Source organism: Pogonomyrmex barbatus, unplaced genomic scaffold (genome assembly GCF_055798465.1).
Source record: "Pogonomyrmex barbatus isolate J1 unplaced genomic scaffold, ASM5579846v1 scaffold19, whole genome shotgun sequence".
Lineage (NCBI taxonomy): Eukaryota > Metazoa > Arthropoda > Insecta > Hymenoptera > Formicidae > Pogonomyrmex > Pogonomyrmex barbatus.
In genome coordinates, this window is record NW_028297115.1 from 4,825,852 (window position 1) to 4,846,119 (window position 20,268).

General features: G+C 32.7%; 1 long non-coding RNA gene across 1 annotated transcript; it reads right to left on the reverse strand.

Annotated features, from left to right (window-relative positions):
• Nucleotides 1–2,214: 2,214 nt before the first annotated feature.
• LOC148936965 (uncharacterized) lies at nt 2,215–19,472 on the reverse strand. The gene is made up of 2 exons (XR_016138907.1): nt 18,895–19,472; nt 2,215–18,831 (listed from the first exon to the last, which is right to left on the reverse strand). It is a non-coding gene; the product is annotated as an uncharacterized LOC148936965 (long non-coding RNA).
• Between the last annotated feature and the right edge of the window lie 796 nt (nt 19,473–20,268).

Sequence of the window (20,268 nt, forward strand, 5' to 3'; positions counted from 1 at the left end):
AAAAACAATAGAATGCATCTCAAGATGATTCAGAAAATGCAATAAGTGTGCAAAACATAGAAGCGGGTAAAGTCTTTAACGATAAGTCCTTTAAGGACTTTAACAATCTTGGAGCTAAAATTGAAAAAGATGATGTTTCTGAAATAATAAAAAAATTAAACATGAATCAAAAAAGAGTATTTGATAGAGTTATTGGCACTATTAAATTAGATAAATCAGTATTACAATTATATGTTAGCGGTGACTGTGGTACTGGAAAAGTTTTCTAATTAAGATTATTAAATGTTGGATAAAACAAAATCTTAATAAAGAAACTGCTGATAAAACAAAATCTTAATAAAGAAACTGCAGCACCTACAGGTATTGCATTTAATAGACGGTTTGACAATTCACAGATTGTTCCAATTACCTGTTGAACATGGTCATACTCCTAAATATAAACAATTATCTGATCATGTATTAAAAGTTCTACAAGCAAATTTAAATGATGTTATACTTTTTATGATAGATAAAATATCAATTTTATGATAGATAAAATATCTAATTTAATTTTAATGTATATACATCTTCGATTATCCGAAATATATGATACTACTGAATATAATAATGGCTGGTTTGATCGAAAACATATTCTTTTATTTGAAGATCTTCTTCAATTACCTCCTGTATACGATGATTTTGTTTTTGTTAATTTATTGAAAGAAAAGATTGATAAATATATTAGCGCATTAGGAACTATTTGTGGACTACATTATTTGAATATGAATTGACAATTAATATGCGACAGCAAGGAGAGATGGCTTATCGTGAATTGTTATTGCGTATTGGTTTATTGATAAATTCGATGATAGATTATTTCTTCACAATAGAAAAATATCCTTTAGAAATATTTATTTTGATTCAAGATTGGATGAAATATGTAATTTTATTATCAATTTATCAGTTGACACTGTGAATTTACTTCCTACTTGTCATATGTGATATGTTAAACACTGCAATGTTGAATCGTATTGATTCAAAAGAAATATTATTAATAAGACGTAATATTAATGCCAGTTTGGAACTAGTAAATGATACAATCTCGAAAGTAATATCAATTTTTCAAGATATAAATACTGAATATGTAGAAAAGATCAAACTTTTATTACCTACAGATTTAGAATACTTGATTGAAAGAGACAGCGTTAAATTTCAAGTGATGGATAGAGCTTATGTTACCAGAAAACAATTCATTATCATTAAGTTATGGAATCACTATTCATAAAAGCCAAGAATTAAGTTTACAAAATGCTATTATGAACATTGGTAATTCTGTATTTAATGCAGGCCAAGTTTGTGTTGTTTGTTTTTGATGAGTAACATCTAAAGAAGGTTTGTATTTAATTAATTATGATCCCTCATCTATAAAAACTAGTGAAATGTAATTATTGAATAATAGATTAAAATAAAATCAGAAGCAAAATTGAATACTATTTCAAAAAAATATACTAAAAAATATACTAAAATGAAAGATACTTTATGGACATTACCAAAAGTTATTTCTTCTATTCAAAAATCGCATGAAACAATTTAGAAAAATACTATTTGGGTACATACATGAGTTCCAAAATAAGGATAAAGTTTCATCTTACGCAAATGCAGTTTTGCAATATTTTTTGTATTTAAATGTTATTAGAAAACAACTTTTTGAGTGTGATAAATGTTTTAGGTATATTAATGACTCGATATGAAAATGGAATATCTGATTTGAATACATTTGTAGTACAATAAGGTTTAGGAGGTAATTTTTCCAGCTGTGTAAAATAAGATGCATCTGAATTTTTCATAGTTATCTGTGAAAAATATAATTATATAAAAAATATAAGTAAGCATCAATATGTTTCACGATGCAAAACTTGTGATAATACAATTGTTATTACTAATAATATTTATTTCAATTCCCATTACTAATTTAAAGAAAAATAATTACTTATTTTAATGACTTATTAAATATTATTTTTTCGAGGTGGTATCATTCTCATTATTTGTACATATGTAAAAATTGTACAGGGAAAGGTACATTTAAAAATAAATTAACATTGACACGAAATATCATTTATTTAAAATTATTTTCAGAATAAAATGGTAAATTAATAAAAATAGATCAATTTAACATGAAAAATCTTCGATAACTTTTCTGTAGTATCTGACTAATCCAATGAATGATTGCACGTCTTTTACTTTTTTGGGCGTATGAAAGTTTTTTACAGCGTGCAATTTTGATAGATCTAGCGAAATTTCATTTTCAGTAATTATATGTCCTAAATAGATTACTTCTTTTCGTAAAAATTCGCACTTCGGTTGGAGCTTTAGATTGTTCTTAGTCTTTGAAGAACTAATTTTAATTTTTTGTTATGTTCTGTAAGACTAGGACCGTATATTCCAATGTCATCGAAATATACTAGACATTTAATCTTTGCAAACCCATTAAAATTGAATTCATTAATCGTTAGAAGGTTGCAGGTGCGTTTTTTAAACCAAATGGCATTCTGTTAAATTCGTAATGACCATACGGCATAGAGAAAGCAGTTTTATTTTTATCTTGCTCCACCATTGGTATCTGGTGGTAACCTGATGCGAGATGTCGTAAAGTATTTCGCGTTGCCCAGCTGGTCAATATTTGTTGGACAACGGAAATGAATCTCCGATTATGAGATCATTTAATTTTTTGAAATCTACTACAATTCGTAATTTTGTTTTTCCTGGAGTGTCTGTCTTTTTCGGCACGACTAATAGTGGTGCGTTCCATTGGCTGACGCTCGGTTTTATAATTTCCTGCATTAGCATTTCTTGAATTTGTTTGTTTACCTCGTCTTTATGCTTTTCAAGTAAACGGTAGGGTTGTACGGTGACTGGTGACTGGTGACGAATCTGTTCGTATCGTTACTTCATGCTTAATTTTTGTTGTGAACGTGTCTCCTTCTAGGTGAAACAACAAACACGTCATTATACTCGTCACATAATTCTAGTACCGATTTTCGTTCTTCTGTATTTAAATGTTCTGTGTGTAAGGAATTGTTTGCTCTTCTCGAGAGATTAATTTTGTATTTTTATTTTTTGTTTGTATTGCGTTCACAATTCTGTTATTTTTTCTTGTATCTATCTCTTCTAATGTTATTTGCGGTACCTGAATGATTTTTTCTTCTTCAGTAATATTTAGTATACTGATTGGGCATGTGTAATTTCGCAGTTCGACTAGGCAGCTAATAAAAATTCCAGGTATCATTTCCTCTGGTTTTGCCAATCCGATTATGTTTTGATAGTCGTGACTTGCACGATTGTTTCACTACGCGGTCCTAAAGTTACGTGCCGGTATGGGTAAAGTTTGAAGTTTGTATTTTTAAATTGCACAGAATTTGTTTTTGGATTAAATGCAGTTATTAGGTGTACAAAAAAGTTCTGAGCTTTTTTTGTAAAATTCAATCTTTATTCAATAACAAACAAAAAAATATTAATCAGCGAAATATTCCCCGTTTGCATCAACGACCTTTTGCCATCTTTCGGGTAGCTTGCGAATTCCTTGACGATAGAAGCTCACCGGCTTCGAAGCGATAAAGTCATCAATGCATTTTCGTATCTCTTCAAATCTCACGAAATGTGTATCAGCCAAATGATGCTGCAGCGATCGGAATAGGTAGTAATCGGAAGGCGCCATGTCTGGGCTACACGCCGCGTGCGGGAGAAGTTCCCAGCTTAACGCAAAGATATGGTCCTGAGTCGCTTTCGCAACATGTGGTCGAGCATTGTCATGAAGCAAGATCATTTTACGACGTCCTTGGCAGTAAATGGCCAGTAAAGGGCCTCTTTTCTTCTAATGCATCACTCAAATTAGTCAATTGTTGTTGGTAGCGGTCTGCTGTGATTGTTTCACTCGGTTGTAACAACTCGTCATACAACACACCTTTCCAATCCCACCAGATACAGAGCAAAACCTTCTTGGCGTGGATATTGGACTTTGTCGTCGATGTTGAAAGTTGACCAGGGTCAACCCATGATTTTCTACGGTTAGGGTTATTATAAAGAATCCATTTTTCATCGCCTGTAATGATTTTGTGCAGAAAATCTTTTTTTTGGAACTTTGAAAGCAAAGTGCAGTGTCACGCCGACGAGTTTTGTTGTCTTCGGACAATTCATGTGGAACCCATCTGCCTTCCTTCTAAACCTTTCCCATCGTATGTAAACATACGGAAATGGTTTGCTGCGTAACGCCAAGCTGTTCTGCAAGCTTTTCAGTTTGCGCAGAGTTTATATTCAGCAGTGCTTGCAATTCGTCCGTTCGTTTTAATCTTTTGAGGGCATCCAGCATGCGATTCATCTTCAAGATTGAAATCTCCTTGGCGAAATTTTTGATACCATCTTTTACATGTAGTATGATTTACAGCGTTCTCTCCATATGCAGCACAAATTATTGCAGTAGCTTCAGTAGCATTTTTTTTCAGATGAAACGCGAAGTGGATGGAAAATCGAATATGCTCTTTTGTAATTGCTATCGTGAACACTACTGATTTTTGAGGTTATGTACATCAAACGCCAAACCGTATGGCATTTTAGAAGGCCAAATGTCAACGCTTTAAAACTGCAAAAGGGCGGGAAGATATATAAAATTTAAATGGTTATTTCGGTTGTATGAAATCTAAAGCTCAGAACTTTTTTGTACACCTAATATATATTGCCAAATAAAATCTGCTCCTAGGATCGCATCGTATTCCATTGGCGTATTATCTCATGTTATGCCTATTAGCTGTTTTTCTCTCGTAGATTAGGACATGATCTAACAAATGTTTTAATTTTATTATTGTTGTTGATGCGCCCGTATCAAACAAGAAATTTATTTTTCTACCTTGGCTTCTGCAATCGGTAATGTGATCGCATTTAGTCCGGTGTTGATGAGCAATGTCTCTTTGACGTGTTCCACGCGATACTCTGACGCGGGAAGGTCGGTTTACTTTCGCCGGCTTCGCTCTTTTTATTTTTAAAGTTCTTCGCGGGATTTTCTCTTCGCGAATTCGAAAAAATTTTTTCGGAATTTTTACTGTTTTCTGGTTTTTCGTTCAGTGTCCAATATTTTTGGCGCAAATGTTCTATCTTTTTGCAATAGTTACACTATTTTTCGATTGCACTGTTTATTCGTGGTTGTCCTTCCGGCTTAGGCAGGGTGTATCTATGGTATTTGTGAAACGGTTAGTCCTGCAATCGCGTTCATAATGACTGATTTTTCCGCATTTCTCGCAACGTGGACTTGATGGCTTTAAATATTTGCCGGTTTCGATAGGTTTGCGTTCGAATGCTAGGTCCTCGCGTTTCTTCTTCCGCGGTTGCTCCTGCGATCGCTTCCTGTATTGTTTAGTATCGCTGCGATCGTACAATCAATTTAATCTCTTCGTGTAACCTGTTCTGGTAATTGTAAAGCGCCTGTTCTTTTATATTTTCTAAGATTGCGCGTTGCTGCTCGATCGTATGGCTTTTGCCTTCTTCCATAGATTCGTATAATTCCATGTCTATATTGTCTGTTCGCTTACCAAATTCTTGCGCGCTCTCGTTTTTGTTTGAGCAAGTTAAACTCGAGTTGCAAATGCACAGTGCTTCATTTGCTCAAATATTCCTTTTCAAATTCTCGTTTTAATTGCTTGAAGTTTACTATATCTCGCGTACGGAAATTCATCATGGCCTTGCCTTTGAATTTGGTGCAAAGGATGGCTTCTAATAAAGAGTTCATCCGCAGGATGTATATTTTTTATCGCGTACGTGCTTGCGTTTAGAAATTCGTATACGCGTCCTCGTGATGTGCCGTCGATCTCTCGGATCATGTTAGTACGCGCGTCTTTCAATGTTAGAAATGCCAATGCGTTTCTCAGTTGGTTTCGTATGTCCTGATACAAACGTCCATAAGTTAAATCTAACGGGTGCGGCAGAAAATCTTGCGATACTCTCGTTCGTTCGCCCATAAGTAATTATGCCTGCCGACTTAATCCGTTCACTTGTACACGGAGATCACGTATTTCATCCATTAATTCACGAAGCATGATATTTTCAGGCTGTGCGTCATTCGTGACGCGGTGATTTGTTCTACTTTCTTGTGGTCCGTGTCGATCGACTGAATGCCGTAGTTGCAAGATTTCGTTGTCGATTTCGTTCTATTGTTTGACGGGTGCATGGGCCATTTCGTTTATCAGTGATTGGTATATGTTAAAAAAGCTAAATATGCTTCCGTCTCGTAAATTTGTTTGTGTGTGTTGCGTGCCTTTGTGTGTGTCAATGTGGGTGTCGTTTAATGCGAGCAAGCTATAATCTTTTTCGTCGTACGGAAATTCGCATTCGGTTATAATGTGAACATCTTCGTATCTTAATGCACGGCGCACGTTATCGCATATTTATTTTAACGCATTTCTCGCGAGATATTTATCGCGGAGATAGTGTGCGGAAATTCTACGGGATTGTTTGTTGGCCGCGATTTTGGCCAAGCATACGCTAGGCTGTCCTTCGCTGCGGACATTCGCTTTACAAAAATGTGGTTTTTCTGACTTACATTAGAAAACAGAACACTCGAATACTTTCGCATGATCGCTGCTTGTGCTGGCGTGTCAGTTGGCTGCGCTGGTAGTAGTATCAGTGAAGCGTCCTTGCTATCTAGTGTCGGTGTACACGGTCGACGCTGGCTGGCTCTCAGTGCTCGTAAATTCTTCGGTCGTTGCTCTATTGCCACTGGACACTCCTTGTCGTAGGTCGGCACTCTACTGACTTTACACTATACTGACACAATTTCGTGGGCGGCTTATTTTTTGACGGGGTCTTTTCCGTCCGCCTATTTTCTACAGGTCTTATATTTTCGGCTTATAGGAAATTTGATTCTTCTGTCTGCAGCTTGTAATCTATTACTGCAGGTCTTATTTTGTTTTGCACAATTTTTCCTCCCTTCTTCTGCCCGTAATGCAGTGCATCGGGGCTTACTTTTTCGATTCTGCTGGCTTGATCAGCAATGATCCTCTCAAGTTGCTGTTCTTAGGAGATGGTTTTGACTATCCCACCGCTGCCACCAAAATATTGTATTCCGGATGGGCTACAACATTAATATTTGGGATAGTCGGATTCGCCAAACCTAAAGAGTTGGAACTCCGAGCAGGATCAAAGGAACGTAGGGGTCCTCTTGAAATCACTAACACACACTGCCTTTACTTAAAATTGATTTATTTTAACAAGAGCACAAATACTTGGTTTTATAACGATTATATTTTACACACACGATTGAACGTCGGACGGCTCGGCGCGTCTCGCGTTACTCTGGCGGCCGACGATCGAGTATGACACCTGAGTTGCTGATAATACGGCTCGCGTAAACTTCGTGACGGGATTCCGTAATATCTTGCGCGACTTTTATAATATTGATTCCGCACGACTTATAATTTCGACTCTCCTTTGACTCCGCGTTGTGTAACCTATTATATAGACTGATCGATGCCCGATCAGCATTCTGATCAATTGCGTCGATTGATCGCGCGATATTGATTGATCAATATCACGTTCGGTTCGATCAGCAAATTTAGAAATTTGCTGATAGGCTTTTTGCAATATTCTCGAGCGATGTATTTCTGCGATTTTTCGAAAGATTGACCGCAATTTTGGCGATCACATATTTGTGCCATCTTTCGAAAGACTTCTTCCGAAATTCATGCGGACTACTTTTGTTGCCATGCGGACTACTTTATTATTAGTTGTAGATCTGGCTACAACAATATATATTATATATGCGTTACTCTAATTTCGCTTAATCTGTATTACTCTTTGTAATGTACTCTTTTTACAATCTTTTTTCTATTTTCTATTCTATTATGTTGTAACATCTTTTTAGAATGAAACAACAAGCATGAAAAATAGTTTTCTGAATATTTTAACTTTTCATTTCTATATTTATATATTAATTTAGAAAAGTTTCTGTATTTCACCTTTAAATAAATACATTTCTTTCATATATTCTTTACGTGTTATTCTTAATATATTATTTATTTTCTGTTATAATTAACAAATTATCTTACAATTTTTTATGATTTGTTGTCTATAGATAAATCCAATATTTGCTGCCACGTCACCGTCTCAATATCATCTATGCTGCAATTTATGTTATGATAATATTAATATTCCTCTCTTTTATACATTTTTTCTTTATTATATTTTATTTATTTGTAACGAAGCGACTCTCTTCGCTTCGTCTTAATTAATTTCCCTTTACCGACCAATTGTCAAGAACCGCCGATCACCGGGCGGAGTGCGACTTGCCATTGCAAACTAACGCTTTGCGCCTATTTTTAAATCATTATAACGAAAGATTCTTCGAGTTTTCTCGGAGAATTTACAGCGCATTCAGCGAACACATGTTTATTTTCGCACACTTCTCGCGCCGTGCCGAATACCGCGCCTCGGAGCGAGCGTGTCCCCGCGTCATGTGGAACATCGCGCCATGAAATCATTGTGCTCCCCGTACCGCGCCAAGCACCGCGCCACCGAGCAAAACACATTTCCTATTCTAATTCCTATTCCTACTTCCGACTTTCCTATCATCCTGTGGAAGGGGAGTTCTCTCCCAAGATCGGCCAATTTGTTCCGTACCGAAATACCGCGACCCATCTCGGATAAAAGGAGCTCACTTTCCACTTATCATCCCATCTACTTCCTGGGAAAATCGTGAAAGATTGGGGCACATCCCAGCACGGCCGTCTACGCTCGATCATAAAGATCCTCCGTTCCTAATACCTTCCAAAACGTTGTCGAGGAGCACTTCATCACGGCCGATAAACTCGTCAGGGCTCTCCCTGACGACAGTCAAAAAGGGTCTCCCTGATAGCGTCGAACACTCTTGACGGTGTTCTCCGAGTATTAGGATACTCCCTGGTCTCGTCATTTTCCACTAGTCGACGGGATAAAAGTGAATGAGGAACTCTCGATATCCGACAGTCAGATTGATGGCATCCCTGAGACAAATATCCGCATCGCGTCAAAATCAATTGTTCCGAGACAGATTGCGTGAACCTGTCATGCGCACGCCGTGTGTTCTGAGAAACACAACTGATCGCGCCGACCGACGATACGCCGATAGAAAAACACATCGACCAGCACGTCACATGTCCCGCATCGCGACACACGCTTAGAAATATATACAGCGGCACAAAGAATACAAGTGCACGAATCGATCTATCGGTCATAATTTTCACAAGACATCGTGAATAAATTAATTGTTATCAACAAGAATTGTTAATAAATATTATTGTTACCCAAAACTCTGTTGCTCTCACTTCCACACCTAACTATTCGTCTGAATATCTATCCGCGCGCGAAAGTGAGACCATTTTATGTTATATTTCATTAATTTTACTTATTATATCTATATTCTATTTTAAAATAACACATTAGTACTTAAATTTAAAATACTACATTGATAGCAGCATTGATATTCATTATGTAAATAGGCGACTTATAAAAAATAATATTTTTTATTTTATTTATTTTCTTCTGTTTGTTCATTATTTTCTTTCGAATATTTGCAATAATATAAATTTAAAAAAAATTTTTTTAAATTTGTAGCATTTCCCTATGGTCCCACAAAGTGAATTCGTTGGAATGAAGAAAAAAAAATACTGTTTTGTCGATATTTGCCACATATTTTAATAATGCAAAATTATCTTCTGTTACATCTAGTGGACCCCACGATTCTTTTCTTTTTCCAAAAGCGTTATTAATAATATTTTCTTTCATATAAGAATATTGGTTTCGATCTTTTATGAATAAGATAAGTAGATATGAAACAAGAGAAAAAGAATTGTAATCCAATTATTTAAGTATATTAGAACGAGCTTTTTTTTTTAATGTGAAAAGAATATTATTAAATATTATAAATCCTCAGATTGGATTTGTTGCAAGTCTGTATATCAAGCATAAGTATACGACGGGCACGAGCGAGACACGATATTTAACGTAAACATCCTGTCTAGCTCGCATCCTGTCTTACCCCGCCTAGTTATCCCAGATTCCTAGAACCAACATTCCTCCTCTACAAGAATCAAACTCTGCCTATGCCCAGCCTATAAAAACGAGGCTCTTCTGGAGCGCATAACTACTATTTTTCAAATTCTCATTCAGTGTGGGTTAGCATTTATCAGCCATTATTTTTTCAATTTTTATTCAGTACGGGCTATTTATTCTTTGCGATTCATTCTTTATTTATTCTTTATAGTCATCATTTTTGTTTCGCTATTCTTCACTTTTATAATAGAACTTGATCGTCACAATTTAATTCAGCACTATCTCTCCAGCATTCATTATTCTTTCAAACTAATTTTTAAAAACAGTGAACACAAGTCAACTTTTCAGAATATCCAGATTTATTCTTCGGCAATCTCGATTTTAATCAACTATCAGTAAATCTTTTGTTGATTATGGTATAATTTCACTGCAATTTTCGAATTTTCATTCCACCTTGTTTAAAGTTATATCTCTCTTTGCTTTATCTTCTTTTCTCTTATCTTTCTTTTTCTCTTCCTCTCTTACCGGTGAGAGGACCTCCTCTTACTGTCAGGGACCTCCGAATTTCGTCGAAGGCTCCTGGATGCGTTTATCTACGCATTTCTCTCCCTCTGTTTCTCCTAATTTTCTTTTTCTGTCTTTACCATGTACCAAATTTCTTTTTATTCATTTTTTTCTTTTCTTTTTAGTGAATCAATCAGAAATGCCGCCTTCTAAAATTCGACAATCTAATCGTTTACTGAAACGACCCCATTGTCGTTATAATGATGGAGCCCGGCGGGCATTTAGAGTCAGAAACAAAAAAGCGAAACGAAACCATCGACCAACGAAACAATCTATCGAACCGTTACCGTCAACCTCTTCTATCAGAGTGAGTCCTAGTTGCGCACAGAATAAATCGGACAGCAGGGACCTCCGAATTTCGTGATAGATCGGACACAGGTCCAAACGGATAACACAATAAGGAAACGGACACAGTGGCAATCGGATACAGTACTAATCGGACAGTAGAAAATGGACGCATGATAGTCAAAGAGATAAATAGATAAAAGTATCTGGCAAAAAACGCGGCGGTCTGCCTCGCGAACCGAGATATTAAGCGTTAAAGGTGATCACTTTTTTGGTTAGGAAATTTGTCATAGCGACATAAGCATGCGAACTGAGCATGCATTGTGACTCTGATGCACGATAAGGGGATTCGGGGTTTATGCATTAATACATGCATAGCATATGAATTTGATACCAAGAAGATACGAGAGAAATTTTAATAATTTAGATTTTCTTTACCATTTTCTACTATTGAGAGCTGTCACTTGATGAAAGTATGTGCCTAATATAAAAATTCTGCAGTCTGTACTTACATGGTTACTATTGCTAGACTAGCTTATAGAAAGAGACGACGTAGTATTCTTATAATTAGGTTTAGACATTTATTGCGAATAGGGAAGTATCACAAAAATTCGTTTGTGTGCGTGCGTGCGTGCGTGCGTGCGTGCGTGCGTGCGTGCGTGCGTGCGTGCGTGCGTGCGTGCGTGCGTGCGTGCGTGCGTGCGTGCGTGCGTGCGTGCGTGCGTGCGTGCGTGTGTGTATGTGTGTGTATGTGTGTGTGTGTGTGTGTGTGTGTGTGTGTGTGCGAAATGGATATGGTAGACTGTCAAAAGAAGAAGATTAGTCAAATAATACGGTAAAGGGCACTATAACGTGACGCACAAGAAATGTATTCACAAAATACATAAAATATGTACACACACAAAAGAAAAGAATAGAAATATTATCCTACTCTCTCGCGTTCGACACGCTGTCAGAAAAGAATAGAAATACTGCCCTACTCTCTCGCGCTCAATGCCGTAAGAAGAGAATAGAAATACTATCGTACTCTCTTGTCCTCGCTGGTCGAGCATTTCCAACGTTTCTTGGTTACCGCTGACTATTGTTGACATGTAGCATATGAATTGAAAACAGTAAGCAGATATTGATAATGTGAACGAAAACGGAAACCGTTACATATAATTATTGTACTTTACATATAATATTTATTATAATAAGCCGTTATATAATTTTATCTATATAAATTTTAAATAATATGTGAGAATGTATAAAATTATTTTATAATATATTTTCCGTTATTCTCTTAAAAATTCAAAGTTTGCTATGTTTTAAGTAAGTAATTAATTATAAATTCGATAAATTTATTGCACGATTATGAAATAAAATAATCAATTTTATATCTTACTTCTTCTCTCTTTTTTTATTTGCAAGCGAAAATATATGCTACAACAAATATATAACAAACTTGTAGAATTTGTAATTACTCAGAACATAGGAAACTTTGAATTTTTAAGAGAATTTTAAAAGATATATTGTAAAATAATTTTATATATATTCTCATTGTATTATTTAAAATTTTTATACATAATAAGAATGTAGTTAAAATTTTATACATAATTAGAATGTAATTAAAATCATTGTTTAAAAATTGCAGTACTTAAAATATTACATGTATTTTTTAGATAATACTAAAATCTGTAAAAAATAAATTAATGTTATTAATTTTATACAATTATATAACTCTTATTATAATAAATATTACATGTAAAGTACAATGATCATATGTAACGATTTCCCTTTTTGGTTCATATTATCAATATCTGCTTACTCTTTTCATTCATTCATTATATGTCAACAATTGTCAGCGGTAACCAAGATACGTCCGAAACGCTCAATCATCGCATCGAGAGCGAAAGAGTACGATAATATTTCTATTCTCTTCTTGTGGCGCGTCGAGGGCGACAGAATACGCTAGTCTATCTCTATTCTCTTTTACCGTCTGAAGCCGAAACGCTGGGTGCATATGTACATGCACCTCATGTTTTGTGTGGTGCTTTGCATTGTTCCACATTTTCGGTCTTTACATGTACAGTGCCAATTTCTGAATGCACTGTTGCCACATTTCTAAAATTTGTAAAATTTGTAAAATTTGTAAAATTATCAAACAGGACAACGAATGATCGAGTTCATTTTTATTCGCTGCAAGAAGAGGATAGAGAAACTATCGTACTTTCTCATCCTCAATGAGCTGTACGATATACGATGTTCGAGCGTCTCTATATTCTTACCGCTAATTATTGTTGACATATAGCGTATGAATTGAAAAGAGTAAGCAAATATTGATATTGTGAGCGAAAATGGAAATCGTCAATCGGTCAATCATGTACTAAATGATATTATTACCATGCCAGAAGCGTTAAGCGCTGATGGGTAGTAATAACGAATCAGAGGCATCCATGCACTGCCTATTGTTAATAAAATTCCAAAAGCATTAATCGTGCACTGGATGATATTATTACCGTGCCAGAGGCGTTAAGCGTTCGCTGGTGGATAGTAATAACGAATCAGAGGCATCCATGTGCTGCCTATTGTTAATAAAATTTCAAAAGCATCAACAGTGCACTGAATAATGTTATTACCGTGCCAGAGGCGTTAATCATGTGTTGGCTGGCATTAATAACGCACTATAAGCATTAAATGTGCGTTGGGAGGTCTTATAACATGCCAGAAACAAATCTTTAGTTTTAATGAAATGCCAGAGGTACCATGAACTGGCGATGGCATTATTGAGTTCGATATGATATTGTTACTGATCTCATCAGTTTTATCTTGACTGACATTGCCAAGGTTATATAGAGCTCAACTTTGTTTCTTTAAACAGGAACTCTCACTTTTTATTACATATTCTTGTAGCTGACCTCGAGAGCTTTTCAAAACTCTCTTACTGCTAATAAATACTGCTTTAGTAAGTATTTTCTGAGTTATGAGACTTAAATTATATAATAATTATATAATTATAATAAACATATGTACATACACATATGTATACACATACATTATTATACAACTAAATTTGTATGCAATTTGATATGTCAAAAATATATTATATACGAATTTAGTATGCGCGCGTAAATATAAATGTATTTCTATATATACAAAAACACACAAAGGGAACTTTTTTAATAAGTGAATCCCCATTTTAAGTATCTCAAGAAGTAAATGAGATTAACATTTTTTTTGTTGTACCATTTCGAGAAATAGATAATTTTTCCATTTTAATGGGAAAAATTTTATCTTATAGATGCAATTACCAATATTTTTTCAAAATGGGGCATATAATGTCTTCATATAATATTATTTATCTATTTATTCGACACATAAGAGTTAATCAATACAAGTCAATAGTTTGAGATTGCAAAGTTTAACTTTTCTTTAAGGACTATAGACAATGTGTTTATCAAGAGATACGGATGGTGTCTCGACGCCAAGTTCACGCGCAGCGAAGTTCGCGTAGAACGGCGGCGAGACGCCCGTGGCTCTATTTACGCGAGACTCGGAATGTACTCGGTTTACATTTCCATATCTCAACAACGACTGCATCGATTAAGTTTTAACTACACTTAATCGATAGCTGAGTATCAAATTATATAAGAAAAATGTTTTTATTTTTTTTCTTCATGTTCTACAAATTGAGATATCGCAACGCAAAGTTCAAATTGATAAATTTTAAGAAACATCCTAATCGTCGACCGTAGCTTTCTTTTTTCTATCGCAAGAGGCGCTAATGAACGTCTCTATATGATAGCTCTTGCACCGCTCATTTGTTTTATTTAATATGTCTTTGACAGATGTCCTTCGTATAAAGTTGTATATATTGATTAATAAAATAGAAGATTTAACGTGTGTCACATAGTAAGTAATACTGTAATATAATACATTGAAGAAATAGTCAAATCGGTCCACCAAAATAAATAATTTTACATTGAATTGTAAGAAAATGTTGACTGAATTAATTTATGTCAAAATGTATCCAATTATATAAATATATTTACTTAAATGTATGTTAATAATGTATGTATGTTAATCGTATTATTATCTACAATCATGATTTACAAGATATATATATTATAGTGATATTAATTCATTATTCATTTAGTAAAATATGTAATGTTGTGAAAATAAATTTTTAAGAATTATTATTTAATATCAGAAAATTTTATACGTTTAAGACAAAATTTAAACGAAATCATTATATTGTTTCAATATTTTAAAAATCAACAAACTTTTCAAACTGCAAAACAAATTTAAAACTGCAAAACAGTTAATTCAGAAATATCTAAATAATGAATTGCAAAAACAATAGAATGCATCTCAAGATGATTCAGAAAATGCAATAAGTGTGCAAAACATAGAAGCGGGTAAAGTCTTTAACGATAAGTCCTTTAAGGACTTTAACAATCTTGGAGCTAAAATTGAAAAAGATGATGTTTCTGAAATAATAAAAAAATTAAACATGAATCAAAAAAGAGTATTTGATAGAGTTATTGGCACTATTAAATTAGATAAATCAGTATTACAATTATATGTTAGCGGTGACTGTGGTACTGGAAAAGTTTTCTAATTAAGATTATTAAATGTTGGATAAAACAAAATCTTAATAAAGAAACTGCTGATAAAACAAAATCTTAATAAAGAAACTGCAGCACCTACAGGTATTGCATTTAATAGACGGTTTGACAATTCACAGATTGTTCCAATTACCTGTTGAACATGGTCATACTCCTAAATATAAACAATTATCTGATCATGTATTAAAAGTTCTACAAGCAAATTTAAATGATGTTATACTTTTTATGATAGATAAAATATCAATTTTATGATAGATAAAATATCTAATTTAATTTTAATGTATATACATCTTCGATTATCCGAAATATATGATACTACTGAATATAATAATGGCTGGTTTGATCGAAAACATATTCTTTTATTTGAAGATCTTCTTCAATTACCTCCTGTATACGATGATTTTGTTTTTGTTAATTTATTGAAAGAAAAGATTGATAAATATATTAGCGCATTAGGAACTATTTGTGGACTACATTATTTGAATATGAATTGACAATTAATATGCGACAGCAAGGAGAGATGGCTTATCGTGAATTGTTATTGCGTATTGGTTTATTGATAAATTCGATGATAGATTATTTCTTCACAATAGAAAAATATCCTTTAGAAATATTTATTTTGATTCAAGATTGGATGAAATATGTAATTTTATTATCAATTTATCAGTTGACACTGTGAATTTACTTCCTACTTGTCATATGTGATATGTTAAACACTGCAATGTTGAATCGTATTGATTCAAAAGAAATATTATTAATAAGACGTAATATTAATGCCAGTTTGGAACTAGTAAATGATACAATCTCGAAAGTAATATCAATTTTTCAAGATATAAATACTGAATATGTAGAAAAGATCAAACTTTTATTACCTACAGATTTAGAATACTTGATTGAAAGAGACAGCGTTAAATTTCAAGTGATGGATAGAGCTTATGTTACCAGAAAACAATTCATTATCATTAAGTTATGGAATCACTATTCATAAAAGCCAAGAATTAAGTTTACAAAATGCTATTATGAACATTGGTAATTCTGTATTTAATGCAGGCCAAGTTTGTGTTGTTTGTTTTTGATGAGTAACATCTAAAGAAGGTTTGTATTTAATTAATTATGATCCCTCATCTATAAAAACTAGTGAAATGTAATTATTGAATAATAGATTAAAATAAAATCAGAAGCAAAATTGAATACTATTTCAAAAAAATATACTAAAAAATATACTAAAATGAAAGATACTTTATGGACATTACCAAAAGTTATTTCTTCTATTCAAAAATCGCATGAAACAATTTAGAAAAATACTATTTGGGTACATACATGAGTTCCAAAATAAGGATAAAGTTTCATCTTACGCAAATGCAGTTTTGCAATATTTTTTGTATTTAAATGTTATTAGAAAACAACTTTTTGAGTGTGATAAATGTTTTAGGTATATTAATGACTCGATATGAAAATGGAATATCTGATTTGAATACATTTGTAGTACAATAAGGTTTAGGAGGTAATTTTTCCAGCTGTGTAAAATAAGATGCATCTGAATTTTTCATAGTTATCTGTGAAAAATATAATTATATAAAAAATATAAGTAAGCATCAATATGTTTCACGATGCAAAACTTGTGATAATACAATTGTTATTACTAATAATATTTATTTCAATTCCCATTACTAATTTAAAGAAAAATAATTACTTATTTTAATGACTTATTAAATATTACTTTTTCGAGGTGGTATCATTCTCATTATTTGTACATATGTAAAAATTGTACAGGGAAAGGTACATTTAAAAATAAATTAACATTGACACGAAATATCATTTATTTAAAATTATTTTCAGAATAAAATGGTAAATTAATAAAAATAGATCAATTTAACTTGCGTGCAGTATCAATAACTACAATATTAGTAGGGGGACAATTTTATAAAGTAATGAATGCTATTTTTCATCATAAATCATCTATTGAAGATAATCATTATACAAGTATGTAGAGATGAAACATTTAATGGATGGATAGACATTGATGATGCGCAAATTAACAAGAAAAAATGACCTAGAGAAGCAAAAAATGTGTATATATTTTTTTACAAAAGATTATTAAAAAATAATTACTAATTGTATGTTCTTTCTAGTATATATAAAATATAAAAATGTCTCAAATATGTTAAATAATAGATATTATTAGTTATTAAAAAATGAGTGATATTTTAACAAAATTACTTTTTAAAAAAGGTAAAAAAATAACGCCAAGTTCACGCGCTCCTTTTCTTATTTATATAAAAGAAAGAATTTTATACAAAAATTTCCGTCTACAAAAATCTTTTTAATAATAAATTTTAAATTAGTACAAAATATATGATATCAAGAATTGGCACCAACTTTTAATTTAATAAAATAAAAAGGACTTTAGTGAAATACATTTTATTTTGTAGTTCATTTTTATTTGAAAAGTCGTTTCGCTATTTCTACAAGAAATATGATATAAAAAAATGGCTCAAACTTTTAATCTTATAATGTAGCATGTATATTTAGAATATTTTTAAAAATTTAGCTCTAGTTTTGTTATAAAAAAGCTGAATAAAATTGTTAAATTTTTGTTAATTAAAAAATGGCTACATCCGGCGATAGAGATAAGGTTTCTGAATAAAATGCAATTTGTCCCAAGTTAATAGGTGGATTAGATTTTCTGAATTGCTGTCAATCAGATTTAAAAAAATGATTTTGAGAAAAACGCGTTTGAATGTTTTTTACTTTCATTTTTCACTTCACTATATGTTAACTACACATTAAATTCAAAATTTAAGTTGTTTACTCTTATTAATCTCTGAACCATATAATAGCTCTTCTGCATTAAAAAGCACTTCTTCATCAATGTCAGAAGCAATTCCAGCGCATAAGCGACCTTCGTGTGTTGCATAGGCTTGTCGCTCAGCGATACGCACGCGTTTTTCGTCTGTGTAGTGACAATAATCATATAGTGCTTAGCCAATTTAAATTTGTAGAAGCTCCAATACATCCAGGAGTGCGACATGACCATCGTTGAATAATGTCGTAGCGACATTAGCGGCAATTTGGATGGAGGTACCGATGAATACTGACTTAGGTGCAATTTTCCAAATAACTTGATGAAAACTCTTATTGTTATTTTGATTGCACTTAAGCAGAACTGTAATTACTTAGTTTTTTCGACGAAATGCTAACATTCAAGTCTGGCTTCTCTGCTTTGTAGCGATTTGCAGGACCAAATCTTTTTCTCTTCTTATCAGCTCTCTTCGTTGATTTCCCAATTTCGTGCCTTTTTCCTTTCTTATCCATGACACTAACACTTTATAAAAGTAGAACTTTACAAAGTGTTCAATATAACACAAATCGTGTGACTAATACAAACCGACTATGTATAACATTTTATCCAAGAACGCCTGATCAAGTTATGCACCGTATAGCTGCCAAGATATAACTGAGTGTACTTTTCCCCCTTCTACACTATGATAAAAGATTGTGCTTATCTTAAGCTCTATTTTAATAAAGTAAAATGATCTGGCAACGAATAAAGAGCCGTCGTGCAATTTGGAAAAGATCGAGTTGACGCGCCGTATTATATTTGCGCTCTCATACCTCCACCGTGCTCGTATGAACATTGCTCCACGAAAACTGTTGTATCTCCGTCAATTTTCGGAGTGTCTCTTTAAAATTTGCTATATGCATTCTCGATACATATATTTTTCAAGTATATCTTATTTCAAGTATATCTTTCAAAATATTATAAAATTAAAAAATCGAATTTTTCAAAATTTTGCACTGTCTATAACCCTTAATCTTATTTTATACTTTTACATCAGACTAACTAGAAATTGTATCATGTAAGAAAAATTATGTGATTTTATTTAAAGAAATAATGATAATTTTTACATCATTTCGACACATCTATTCAATATGAATTTTTTAAATTAAATTATGTTCTGCTTGAAACTATATCAATCAGAAAAACTTTCTAGTCTTGACTTTTTATTTAGTTGTTCAAATATTTAGATCGTTGATTAAAAATAGAACACTGTATATATATATATATATATATATATATATATATATATATATATATATATTGAAAAAATATCTGCTTTACTAATATTATATATTTTTTCTAAAGGTATGTGTATGTGTGTAAGAATGTGTGTGTGTGTGTGTGTGTGTGTGTGTATGTGTGTGTGTGTGTGTGTGTGTGTGTGTGTGTGTAAGAAAAATATGCAGATGCTTTTAAAAAAATTGTGCACTTACACGTTGCAAATTACATAATTTTTTTGACACAATTATGTCTTCTTTATAATTTATTTATATCTTATTACTCTGTGCAAAAATGTTAATACGAGTATCACGTAAATACTTTAATTATTTTATATTTCATATCAAAATATATTACAATAAATTATCAAAGTATAAAATCTCTCATAAACTATTAATTTGTTGATTACCTCTTATGTATAGAATGACTAGACATCGTATTATGTGAAAAAATTATAATTATATCCCATTTTGGAAAAATATCGGTAATTATTTCGTTGCCTTTATTGACTAATATAAATACTAATATAAATAGTATTTTCTTGTTTTATTGAGAATGTAGTAAAAATCGCAATTTTATTGCAAGTATATTATGTATACATACATTCGTATATATTATGTCTTAATTTAGACATTAGGCCTGTTCTTTTTGACTGAACTGGTTGTACTAATTCACAGTTTATCTTTCTTTCCTACACTGACA